Below are 13,763 nucleotides of genomic sequence, written 5' to 3' on the forward strand. Positions count from 1 at the left end.
ACTCCTCGTCTACCACCAGGCTCTGTTGGCAGGTCTCAAGGAGGCGGCTTGCCGACCTACTAATATGGCCAAGGTTTATGATGTTAGACAGGGAGGAAGTGAAAGTCCAGCAGCATATCTTGAGCGGCTCATGGAAGCTTTTAGTCAATATACCCTGTATGATCTTGAGACCCAGGAGTCGGCTCAGATGATTATGTTTGCCTATATAAATCAAGCTGCACCAGACATAAAGAGAAAGCTGCAGGCTCTAGACAGACTTGGTGAAAAGTCTATTAGGGATCTAGTCTAGCTGCAGTGGAAAATGTTTACAATAAGAGAGAGACAGAGGAGCAAAGACAGGAAAGGAAGGACAGAGAACGTGAAATTGAGTGTGAAAAGAGAGACTGGGCCAAGGAAAAGAGGCCAGACTTGTTGGACTTGCCACTATCGCATGCTGAGCATACCTGGTTCACAGACGGCAGCAGTTTCATTTGAGATGGACAAAGGTATGTGGGTGCAACAGTCACCACGGACACTGAGATAGTGTGGGCAGAAGCACTTCCCCAGGGAACGTCTGCACAAATAGCAGAACTAGTGGCACTAACAAAAGCCCTACAAATGGGAAAAGGGAAGAGACTAAACATGTACACGGACAGTCCGTATGCTTTTGCCACCGTGCATGTCCATGGAGCCATTTACCAAGAGAGGGGGCTGCTGACAGCTGAGGGAAAGGCTATTAAAAACAAACAAGAAATTTTAAGCCTCATCCAGTCCTTATGGGAACCAGCAAATATTGCCATGATGCACTGCCCTGGCCACCAAAAGGGAACCAAAGGAAATAACTTGGCCAATCAGGCAGCTAAGGAGGCGACCCTCCAGCCCAGAGTGGAAGTACTGACTGTAATAGACCCAGGGCCACAAGCTTTGCCTCCTGAGCCTCAGTACTATAAAGAAGACTTGCAGTGGATAAAGAAAATTCCCATGGCCTATAAACCCCCAGATAGAGAAGGAAACAAAGACTGGTGGAAAACTGGTGAGGGGAAACTTATCTTGCCACAAAGATTGGGCAAGGGGATTCTTAAGAGAATCCATCGGGCCTCTCACATGGGAACCCGAAGAATGCAGGACTTGCTCTGACCCTCAGAAGTAAAAATTAGGCAAGGAAATCAACTCATTGAGGACATTGTTAAAAATTGTAAAGCCTGTCAGCTCACCAATGCCCCCAATCAACCGGTTACAAAAGGAGCTCACCTCCATGGAGATAGGCCAGGTCTGTATTGGAAAGTCGACTTCACAGAAATTAAAACTGGAAAATTTGGATATAAATATTTGCTGGTTTTTATAGACACCTTTTCAGGATGGTTGAAGCCTATCCAACAAAGCATGAGACCGCGAACATCGTGGCTAAGAAGATCCTGGAAGAAATCCTACCCAGGTATGGCTTTCCATCCACCATCAGGTTGGACAATCGACCAGCCTTCGTTTCAAAAGTAAGTCAGGTAATAGCCGCAGCACTGGGGACGGATTGGAAATTGCACTGTGCTTATAAACCCCAGAGTTCAGGGCAGATAGAAAGAATGAATCGGACTCTAAAAGAGACCGTAACTAAATTGGCCTTGGAGCCTGACATAGACTGGGTATCGCTCCTTCCTTTTGCCCTGTTTAGAGTAAGAAACTCACCCTATCAGCTTGGCTTTACTCCTTTTGAAATAATGTATGGACACCCTTCACCCATTATCCCTAGCCTTCAGTCTGAATTGCTTGCTGATTTGGATGATACTGAATTTCTGTGTAAGCTTGACTATTTACAGCTGGTGCATAAGAGTATGTGGCCCCAGCTTAGAGCATTATATGATTCTGCTTCTATTCCTACCCTCCATTCATTTAAACTAGGGGACTGGGTGTTTGTTTGAAGGCACAACTTGAGATCTCTGGAACCACGGTGGAAGGGACCTTACATGGTGCTACTGGCTACACCTACTGCCCTTAAGGTGGACGGCATTGCTGCTTGGATCCACTGCTCCCACACCAGACTGGCTAACCCCTTTGCCCTGGATGACCGTGGGGAAACATTGGAAGTCTCCAAGCATCCTACCCAACCACTCCGCATAAGCCTCAAGAAAAGAAAAATGGACTGTTATTGGTATTGTTGTTTAATAGTATGGTTAAGGTCAGAGAGGGACTATACCCATTCAAGAACTGTTGGAGTTTAGTTTGGGGCCAGAGCCACAAGATTGTGTCTCAGGATCATAAGTCAAGGGGGGGGGGAATGAAGGGTTAAAGTTTTGAGGAAGTGACCACTTGTTGCTTGTTTGTAGCAGAACAACACGTGGTGCTAAACCACCTGGTTGTGAGCCTTTATAAGACCTGCAAATCCTTAGCTCAGGGCTCTCCTCCTAGGCTCTGCTGTGTCGGAGTGTAGGGGAGGCCCGAGCTGCAGCCCATCTAAACAAAGCCTTAAAACAGCTGTAAAGTCTGACTCTCGGTGGTCTTCTTGGTGGGGGTCCTGCGACCTTGGCATAACACACCAACTGTTAACTTAATATTTCTGGGGACTATTTTGTCAATACATATCAGTATTTAATCAGTAATGGTCATACAAAAATAATAGAATAATTTGAGACTCTTCCAAACCAGCAAACTTTAAATAAATCTCAGGTTTTAGGGACAAGAATCAAAAGCTATGTTTAGGTTCAGAATAGGAGAACTTGATAAGAACCTTCCATTGGCAACCACATGGATAAACCTATCCACAGTAGAAGATTACATCAGATGAAATGAGCCAGGCACAGAAAGACAAATACTGTATGACCTCATTCACTTGGAATCTTAAAAAACCTGAGGTAATAACTACAAATGAGGGAAACCATGAAACCTGTGTTTCTTTGCGTCTGGCTTACTTCACTTAATATAATTTTTAATATAATTTTCCAATTAGAATGTTTCTATAAATCTACAAGTAAACACAACGAATGGTAAAAGACAAAAACTTACACTTGGACATGATGAATTAAACAGGACTCTAAACATTCACACAGTGAGACCAAATGAGGATATTCTTAGGAAAAGATCCCAAAGGTTCAATAGCTATGTGCATATCATCATATAAAATGATGCTTATCAAAATGAATTCCAAAAAATTGGAAACAAGAGGTTTTTATTTTACTTGTTTCTGTTTTCTCCTTTTGTAACTAGTTTTTATTTTTGTACATTTTGTCTTGTATATAAGTTTATCTGTTTGGGGGAGGAGAAAGGGAAGAACACAAATGGTGGGAGAAAGGGTGAACCAATTCATCAGTGATACTCACCAGACATTTAGGTTGGGAATGACCTATACAACTTGTAGGGGTGGGAGGGAAAAAAACTGGGAGAAAACAAGCGAAGAGGTGACACCGTTCAACAAGAAATGTACTCATTACCTGACTTACGTGTCTGTAACTCCTCTGTACATTATCTTTACAATCAAAAGAATTAGGAGAAACTGAGGTAATAATAGTTTAGAGGTGAGTGGTCATTATCTGAATCCTGCACTGTTGGAGGAAAGAGAAGGGATGTTTAGCAAAGGAAATGTTATTATAGTTGGGTAGAATGAAATAATCTCGAATAGGCCAATACAAAGAAGGCAAAAAATGAGTAGCTACATGAGACTCCAGAGAAGAAGAGAGGATGACAGACAATCTCAGGGGAGAGAAAGAAATGGGGAATGACCACTAAATGTAGTGTTATTTTTTCCTAAATGATCAAAAATGTCCTAAAATTGATGGTGGTGATGATTGCACATCCTTGTAAACATACAAAAACAGTCATATTGCACACTATAAGTGAATTGTGTGATGTGCAAGTGCTATCTCAATATAAGCATTTGAAACACAGTAAAATAACCCATACATCATGAAACAAAGGTGTCCTGCTGTATATGTCAATTCAGCATAAGATTTTTAAGATCAAATAAATTAATTTTTAACCACATAATCTTATACCCAATAAAAAAAATCATTCTGCTTTTGCCAGACTATACTGTTTTCTATTTTCTAAATATACCTGGGTTAAAACCAAGCATTCTGGACATTCTTTTCCTCATCTCTCCATGCATGAATCATAGCTAGTCTTTTATAACAATTCCAGTGGTATTTTTCTAAATACTTTTTATCAATCTCCAACTGAAGCAAATTTATTAACAAAATTTTAGCTATTTGGTTACAGTATTTGACATAATGATCACTAAGAGAAAGCTTGTTAAAGCTCCAGCTGTACACTTAATAGCTGAATAGCCAAGAGAAAATCATTGTCTTTGAACTGATTTCACAAAGACAAGTACTATTACTTGCAGAAAAAAATCTCTGTCTCTCTCTGTGTGTCTCTCTCTGTGTCTCTGTCTCTTTCTCTGTCTCTCTGTCTCTCTGTCTCTGTCTCTCTCTCATGCCCTTCCTGGGGCTTGAACTCAAATCTTTTTGGCTCTTTCATAACTTGCTACAAGCCATTAATTGGAGATAAGGGTCTCGAGGAGAATTTATCTGCTCAAGCTGGCTTCAAACCTTGATGCTCAAATCTCAGCTTCCTGACTAGCTAAGATTGTAAACCAGCAGCATCTATCCATTTCACTTTTCTTAGATATCTATTTGCATGAGTGATTTAAACTGATGCAGACAGAGGTAGAGGACAACAGAAGTGTGTGTGTGTGTGTTTGTGTGTGTTTTCCCCAGAGTAACACTAAAACAAATACATGTCAGACAGGCTTTCCCTCTTAAAGAACATCAGCATTCATGTCTTATGGTTCATGCTTTATAGATAAAACTGATGGTTCCATAATGAACGACTTAGTCATCTAATGTAAAATCTATAAAACTATCATAAAATATGATTGCATACATTTTCATTTTATCTATAATCTCATTTTTTTAGCTTAAGCATTGTATAAGAGAGTGAAAAACAATTTTGAAAGTAGAAAACTAACTTTCCAACCAAATAGAACAATCAACCTTTACTAAGTTTAGCAAGACAGTCAGTTGTGTACCATTCACTCATCAATTCCTCTTTTTGAGAGACTACCACCTGTAAGGCCCTGGGTTTCAACATTGTCCCCATGGAACTCAGAGTCGAATGATACAAGTACAAAATAATACAAGTAAATATGGAATTGTGAATGCAAAAAGTACTGCAAAGTAAATGAACGGGACTATTTGATAGAGAATGCAAAGATGAATTCATCTCTGAGGACCAGTAATGTAAACTGAGGCCAGAGATCCTTGAGGATATTTCCTGTATATTTCCTGTGAGATCTGTGCACAGGATGATAGATAAGGGAGAAGGGGTGGTGGTAGGCAGGGTACATCAGGCAGAAACTTACAGTTTGTAGAAAAGAAAGCAACTTCCTTCTAAATACAAGGAGAAGACATCGAAGGGTTTTACATATATACAACTGTACGTCATCCTGGTTGAACCTGAAGTTCTGAAAGCTGTTGTGACTAAGCATAGGAAGTTATTTTGAAGTCAACAGAGGTCAGTGATGGATTCATCCACTTATACAGAAAGAATGGTGAGGAAAAAAGAGGAGCCAAGGTGATTTCCTGGTCTAATGGAAACAGTTACAGTCACTGACCACCAGCAGGAAGGAGAAAGCAACTAAAAGAAGACAATGTCCATAAACTATTTTCCTCCAAGCACCAGACCCTCCCATTTCTCTGCAGCTTTTGCAATGAGGTATCCTGTGCTGTGGCTTACATGGGAACAAGGGAGGCACATCTAGAAAACGACAGAATATCAGCTACTACATCAGTCTGCTCTAGACATAGTGTGTCTATCAGGCTTAAAATATAAAGGCAAGTCAGACACTCAACACCTGTAATCCTAGCTACTCTGGAGGCTGAGATCTGGGGATCCCAGTTCAAAGCTAGTCTGGCATTTGAAGTCTGTGAGACTCTTTATCTTCAGTTAACCACCAAGAAGCTGGAAGTGGAGCTGTAGCTCAAACAATAGATCACTAGCCTTGAGCAAAAATGCAGGACAGTGCCCGGGCCCTGAGTTCATACCCCAGGACCAGCACATGATCCACCACCCCAGGACCACCCCCCCAATATAAATTTGACCCTGAACAAAGGAAAGAAAGGAAGGAAGGAAAGAAGGGAGGGAGGGAGGGAAGGAGGAAGGAGGGAGGAAGGAAGGGAGAGAGAGAGAGAGAGAAAGAGACAGAAGGAAAGAAAGACAAAGAAAGGAAGAAAGAAAGAAAGAAAGAAAGAAAGAAAGAAAGAAAGAAAGAAAGAAAGAAAGAAAGAAAGAAAGAAAGAAAGAAAGAAAGAAGGAAGGAAGGAAGAAAGAAAGAAAAGAAAAGGAAAGCAAACAAGAAAGAAAACGTTAGCATGCCCTCCATCTCAGCCCCTCAATAAGCCAGTTGATCTGGCCAGGCCTAACTGCAGCTGGCCTTCAGCCCTGGCCATTCCCACTTTACTTCCTAGAACCCTGTTTTACCCCTAGCCCCCAGATGCATCAGGGGAATGCTACCTAACTGTAGCTGTTAGAATCAGGAAACCACGCCCTTGCTATGTGCCCTCTTTAGAGTTCAGCTGCAGGAGCACACAGAGGACTTCCCATCTTCCTGCCCCTAGAGCTACCCCCCTCCCCCATTATAAATTTGACCCTGAACAAAGGACAGGCACCATTTTCCCCCTCTCTGGTGGGAGAGGTGACTTTGTCAGCCCCAGGTGGCAATAAAGCTGAGAGGAAGGGAGGGAGGGAGGGAAGGAGGGAAGGATGGAAGGGAGGGGAGAGACTGGTTTAGAAAATAATATACAAGTCATTGAACTCAAGAAAGCTAAAAACAATGTCAAAGTTTTGAGCTACTGAAAAACATTTACTGAATAAAAATTTATGTTCAAGTTTTCATTAAAACTTACTCTCTCCAAAATACTTCTAAAAATAGAAACGTCAGTGTCTCACTGGGCTGAATTAGTATGATGTCTCAGTCTTTCATGCCCAGTCATTTAGGCAGCTCCATTATCTCCTGGAACTTGTAAGTGTTTTCATTAATGAATGTAGAAGAAAATAAAGGCAAATGAGAAAGTAGTTCTTGTCAAGTAGCTAATTCAATAGCAATTCTGGAGACCCAAGTTTCAATGTGTTGTGATAGTTACATTTAATTAACCTCACACTTAATGAAATGTTCAACAGACTGGACTAAAATTTTTTTTAAAATTGAACTCAAATGTAAATAGGCAAAGCCTTCCTTTTGGGAGTCAAGAATGAGAGCGGGGACTGACAGCCAGGGTCAATGGCTAGAATGGCTCCTGTCTCCTTTCTGTATTAAGCAATGACGATGCTATGACCCTCTGCTCAGAGCTGTTGCCAAAGCAGCAGGTAATACTGCATCAGTAGGTGCTCTGAAGAAAATGCATTTACATGTATTTAGCTAAAACAAAAAATAAATGCTGGGCTGGGAAGGTGGCTCAGTGGTAGAGTGCTTGCCTTCCATGCATGAGGCCCTGGGTTCGACTCCTCAGCACCACATAAGCAGAGAAAGCCAGAAGTGGCACTGTGGCTCAAGTGGTAGAGCACTAGCCTTGAGCTGAAGAGCTGAAGGACAGTACCCAGGCATAGAGTTTAGGCCCTACAACTGATGAAAAAAATGCATACTGGCCTGGGCACTGGTAGCTCATACCTGTGATCCTTGCTGATATTTACTATTTTCCCTGTCTCTTGTTTCCTCATAGATCACTTCAATTGTGGAAGAAGCTTAATGAGATTTAAGATCAATGTGGAAGTATATTCTTTTGTCCAAGTATATAACTTCCATTGTCCTTTGATTAATTAGCAGCCTTTGGAAGGTTCTTGCCTAGATTATTTACTTTGCATTACATTACAAGGTATGTTTACTTTATATATAAAGTTATTTATACTTTTATCATTCCTTCTGCATTTATTAGCTCCAAAATTTCCAATAAAGGAAACTTTCATTCATCAAATGTATGCTGACTCTGAGATATAATTGCTACGGAGAGGGTGAAAGGTTAGAGTATTTGAGGCAGTGACCATTAGTTGCTTGTTTCAGAGCAGAGCAACACGTGGTGCTAAACCACCTGGTTGTGTGCCCTTATAAGACCTGCAAATCCTTAGCTCGGGGCTCTCCTCCTGGGCTCCACTGTGTCGGAGTGTAAGATGAGGCCCAAGCTGCAGCCTGTTTAAATAAAACAGCTGTAGAGTCTGACTCTCAGTGGTCTTCTTGCGGGAGGTTCCTGAGACTTTGGCATAACAAGGGTAGTGTAAATGATTCCTTTCTTCATGTATATTTTTTATAATATTGGGTTGTCAATCGTTTTGTTGCTTCTGAAGAATATGGGGGCAGGAAAGGAAAGTAGAGTTGTATTGATTCTTAGGAACCCATAGATTAAAATTTACATGAATAAAATTGCTATGTACAGCAACTGCCCTTATAGCTGCTCAAGACTGCCATCTTTGTCCCCTAAAAACTTTTTCACATCTGTACTAGACTCATTCTGCCATAAAAGCTTCATATGTTAAAGCTTATTTCTTTACTTCTGCATGACACATGGTCCCAATTGAGTCCTGGTTATCAAAGTGAAAACTGAGAAGAGTTGAAGAAATGTCTCAAGTGGAAAAGGGCTTGCTTCATGGGTACAAGGCTCTGAGTTCAATCTCCAATACAAAAAAACAATAATAAAATGGAAAATGACATTGACAAGACATGACCGTAATGTGCGATCAATACCTCTAAATTTTTAATAGATATGTCTTGGCATTATTTTTTAAATAATTAATCATTTTAATTTCTTCTTTGGCACAAAAAATGTGAATAGTCAGATGTAGTGTTTTTAATTACCCAGTTTACCTTTTGGCTATTGTGTTTTTGATCAACAAAACCATCTCTACAAATATATGCTTTTATAGTTGAAGGAATTTCTTGTGTTCTAACAAAATATTTTAAAATATTTTGACAGCTCTTGAATGGAAGTATTATACCTATTGTAGGATGCTTAGCTTTGTTACCTATCAGTGAGACAGATGATGAGAAAATTTCCCTTAAGAAACATTTTAACTCTGAGGACCTGTCATTCATTACAGAGCTATGGACAGCAGGAAAAGGTATGCTTTGATGATATTTCAAAAGTCAGCAATCAATGAAGCATATAAGTAATGTTTGCTTAGACCTGTGATATTACCAATTCAGCCTAATGGAGAAATGGAGTCTCCTCAAATACTCTTGAGTTACTGATTTGAATAGATGAACAACTAATAAATCACTCTACTAAGCTTTGGGAGAAAATCATCCAGTATATATTCTTTAATTTTTTCTTTAGGTAAAAATTACAAAGCCTTACAGAAGTCCAGTGGTCTAACACCTTTCTAAAATACGTATGCCATTCGATACTTTTACCTTCATTGTTTTGAGGGGAAAAAAAGCTACGTCACAGTTCCAAAGCACTTCCATAAAATTAGATGCCAGTTTTCAAACTGAATGTAATAAATATTAGTTCTATAAATCAAGGGGGTATATTTTTACAATATTTCAATGATGATTAGAGTATTGCTTTGTGAGGTTTAATGCAGAAGAAGTTTGTTAACACATAGAATCCTCTGGTCTTACAGCACAACTTAGTCAAGCACTCACAATCCATGCTCAGGTATGTAACTTAATTAGACTACATTACCAAGTCAGTTCATCATTTTGAAACTGGATGATAATGTTAAAACCTGCCAGGTTTCCTTATGCCTTAGTGCAAATTGGGTGTCTAAAAATTTCCAACGACCTGAGAAAGAGTACTGACATTGACTTTTACACTAGAATGCAGGCTTCAATACCTTCTCTCCTGCCAAGGGATGTGTCTTTGCTTTACTTGTTCATATCGCCTTCTCAGCCAGCCTCAAGCAAATGCTTTTGTAGCCACATGATGGTGAAAGTGAATGGGCTGCCAATTAATTGATGGGTCCCGGTGTACCTAACTAAACCAGGTAAATTCTCAATGCAAAAATCCCAACAAAAATCAGCTCTTCTCTGGCACAAGCTGTGTGTCGTACTTAGCGTATGCACTTCTACCACAGTAAACGTTAATAGGGAGATGGCAAGATCTGTCAGCTGTACCGAATCCAAAAGGACACAGCCTCTGACATGGTCCTTCCCAGACTCTCCTCAGAATCTCCGGGCAGAATGAGATCCTTAGGTCAAACTCCTAAGTCATTCTTGCCTCCTGTGAGCTGCAGAAGTGACTTGCAAAGATGCCACATGTCCTCAGGAGAAGGGCATGTGGGACTGAGGTGGCCAACGATAGTAACTGGCAGAGTTTCAATGGAATTCTGGCAGGAACTAAATTTCACTATAATCAAGCACAAGTAGGCACAGTAAGCTCCAACCACACTCAAGACCCCACAGCTCCCAGACGTTGAAGGTCTTTGCTGACTTGGGAGATCTCTAGACTCTGACCAGACCGAAGAGGATGTGAATTGCTAGCTAGCATGATATGCCAACAGATACAAGGTTCTGTATATAATCACCCTTCCCTTTTCTCTGCCATTAGAATCTATGAAGCCTTGCCTGTCTTGTAGGAGACTGTTTTGCAGGTATCTTGGAGAAGGATAGGAAATCAGAAAAATGGAAAACCCAACTGAATATGAATAGCATATAAAGAAAATGTTAAATGACTGGATCAGTATAAATTTCTATATTTAACTAAGCTATAAACTTAGATTTTTTTCCTGGCTCCCTCCTTCCCAACATTAATGGTGAGGAAATAAGGTGGTTAGGGAGATGATCTTAAAGAAAGCCTGAAAATGTGACTTATTGGAAGTAAGTCGTATTTTCTGTGGGTTTGAACAGACACTGGTTTGTTATATAATTGAGAAATTATGTCCTGGTTGCCATTTGTTATGGTGGAGTTTATCAGTGTTTGAATGGTCAGGAGCCAAACATAAAAATCAAACTCAGGTCTGAGAAGGTGTTAAGAATGCCCACATTTCAAAATTTTTTAAAGTTTGGTTTTGCTTCAGGGTGATGGTGGTTCATGCTTGTAATGTTCCTACTCTCGATACTGATATCTGGAGGTTGTGGTTCTGATCCAGCCTAGGCAGAAAAGAACATACTAGACTCCATCTCCAAAATAACTAGCAGAAAGCTAGACTGAAAGCTTTGGCGCAAGTAGTAGAGCACTAGCTTTGAGCAAGGAAATTGAGAAGCATGAGGCCCTGGGTTCGAATCTGAAACCCTACATATTGGTTAGAAAAAAATAAAAGGTCAGAGTTTTCCATTAAATACTCGTGAACATCTGAGGTAATTCATTGAATCACAAAATATTCACCCACTAGGTTTAAGCGCAGCATTGCTTTTTACTAACATTTATTTCCAGATCTCAAAATATAACCTAAAATATATAAATTATTAGTACGTAATTATTGAATGAATAAACAAATAAAGAATGAAATGTATTGAAGTTAGAAACACAAGATCAAAATCAAGAACTATAAGTAAAAACAGTAAGTCAAGCTCATAGGCTAGCAAGCCCAATGATCAATTTCAAATAAAATTGTAAGAGTTTGAATGTCTGGCTATTCATAGTTGTTTTATTTCCACTTATTTTTACTCGTGCTCAAGATTTCATAGGAAAACTTGGACACAACTAAAGAAATTGACAACTAAAGAACTGACAGGCACTGAACCCTTTCTGTTATTGTACAAGTATGAGGTAATTCTACCTATGATTTACTACACCAGATACCTCTACACAAAAACATAGAGATGCTGTTCATTGTGACACAATCCAGGAAAGAGGTTCTCTTTGATCCCCTTGTTTTAGCTAGTAGTTTAATAGATGAGAAGTAAACAAGACATTTTAAACAAAACAGGAAAAAAATGGTAGAAAGTGACAGAATGTTCTTGGAAAATAATGACAGTATTTTAAAATTTGTTTCACGCCCTTCTTTGTAATTCTCTGTATTTTAAAAATACATAGTTTTCTTAAAATATGTGTGAAAGTACAGAATGTCGGAAAAGTCTATTATCATACTAGCAAGTAAATATTACAGTCAAATTATTTCCAAACTCTTGGAAGAATTTCTACAAATTATAAGCTCAGCAAAATTGAGGTGGGAAACGTTTGTGACCCAGACCTGCTTTGTTTCTACCAGCAAATTTCTTTGCATTATTTCCCCCAGGTGAATTCTGGGTAGTACATGTCAGAAAATGTTGCAGATTTTCCAGTGTATCTTCTGCAAGAGAGTATTTTAAATGATACCTTTGTTGATCTTCAGGATTGTAATTGGAAAATGCACAAAAAACTATGCTTAAGATGTTCATTTTAATACCCATTTTAATTATGAAACACTGGAAAGCAGTCAAATGCCCTTTCCTGGAGAACACACATATAGATGAAGATACAACCATATATTGGACTTTTTCAAAGCATGAAAAGTGCTCCTGTGTGTGTGTGTGTGTGTGTGTGTGTGTGTGTGTGTGTGTGATATCAAGGGTTGTTACCAATGATGAATTATTAAGGAAAATCATATCCTTTTACATTAGCAAGCACTTCTAGAATAGATGTACCACTTCATCTTTTATGTTTATTGAAGTGGAAAAGGAGTTACCACCAAAATATTATCAATAATTCTCTTGGAAATAAATTAGCAATGATTTTCTTTCAAAATCTTCTCTCTGAAAGTATTGTATAAATCTTTTGTGATGAACTGCTCTACAGTTACCATTCAGACAATCAAACCACCTTTTGAAAAATAGTATCTTGATGTGTGTATACAAGACTGTGACAAATAAAAAATCAGTATTAAAAAAGCAGAACGGGTAAATTGCTCTAATTTAACTGGTCATCTACACATCTAACTCTTCCTCCATGCTATAGGATAAATAAATGATGTACACAAAACAACATGATTTCCTGCCACTGCAGTCACGTTCCTAGTGAATATCTTACTTATGGCTGCTTCTGGACAACTTTGAGAAGTTGGGCTCCTGAGCTCACATGCACATGCATGCATGTGTGCACACACACAGACACAGACACAGACACACACACACACCCCATGCTTTTCTGCAGTAGATTTAATATTACCTGAAACCATCTGAACCCTTTATTTGTTCTCCATTGAATGAAGACTAATTTCACTGATTGGGGAAACAAGGTATTTTGCATGTTTTTATTACAGATAGATTTCTTCTACTGAAGCGGATAAGAGGTAATTTGTCTCTTCTCTTTCTTTTTTATTTTTTTATCTAAATTTTGTAGGCTTCGGAGACTATCTTAACCTTATTAACCTTCACTAACCTCGTCAAAAGCAGGGAAATAAACATGCCTATCTTTAAAATCTCCTGGCAGAGGACCTGGCAACTCCAAGTACCCCATAAATGTTCTTTATTACAATTAATCTTAATATTAATGCTCTTGCTTTGAAGAAAGAAAAATAACTTAGGAAATTATGAAACTATATAAGTTGAGCTACCCCTGGCTGACAGAGGAACAGGGGAAGAAGAGAGATTCAGAGGAGGGGGGATTTTGTAGGGAAATAGAGGAATGCAAGGAAAAAGAGCCTAGAGCTGTTTGAAATCCAAGGGATAAAAACTAGAGTTGAAGCTGTATCAACTTTAAAATTCCATGAAGCCAGCAGTACTCCACACAGGGAGAAAAATGTTTACCTTCTTTGCAATTTTTGGAAAAATCAATAGCAAAGAGCTGATTCAGTTCAGAACTATCTCCAGCAGAGGCAAATGGAGACAAGGGAAAATCCCGTGTATTACAGGATTTGTAAACCAAAGAAATTCTAGAAGTAGAGGTAAA

The sequence above is a fragment of the Dipodomys ordii genome, unplaced genomic scaffold (assembly GCF_000151885.1).
Source record: "Dipodomys ordii isolate 6190 unplaced genomic scaffold, Dord_2.0 Scaffold242, whole genome shotgun sequence".
NCBI lineage: Eukaryota > Metazoa > Chordata > Mammalia > Rodentia > Heteromyidae > Dipodomys > Dipodomys ordii.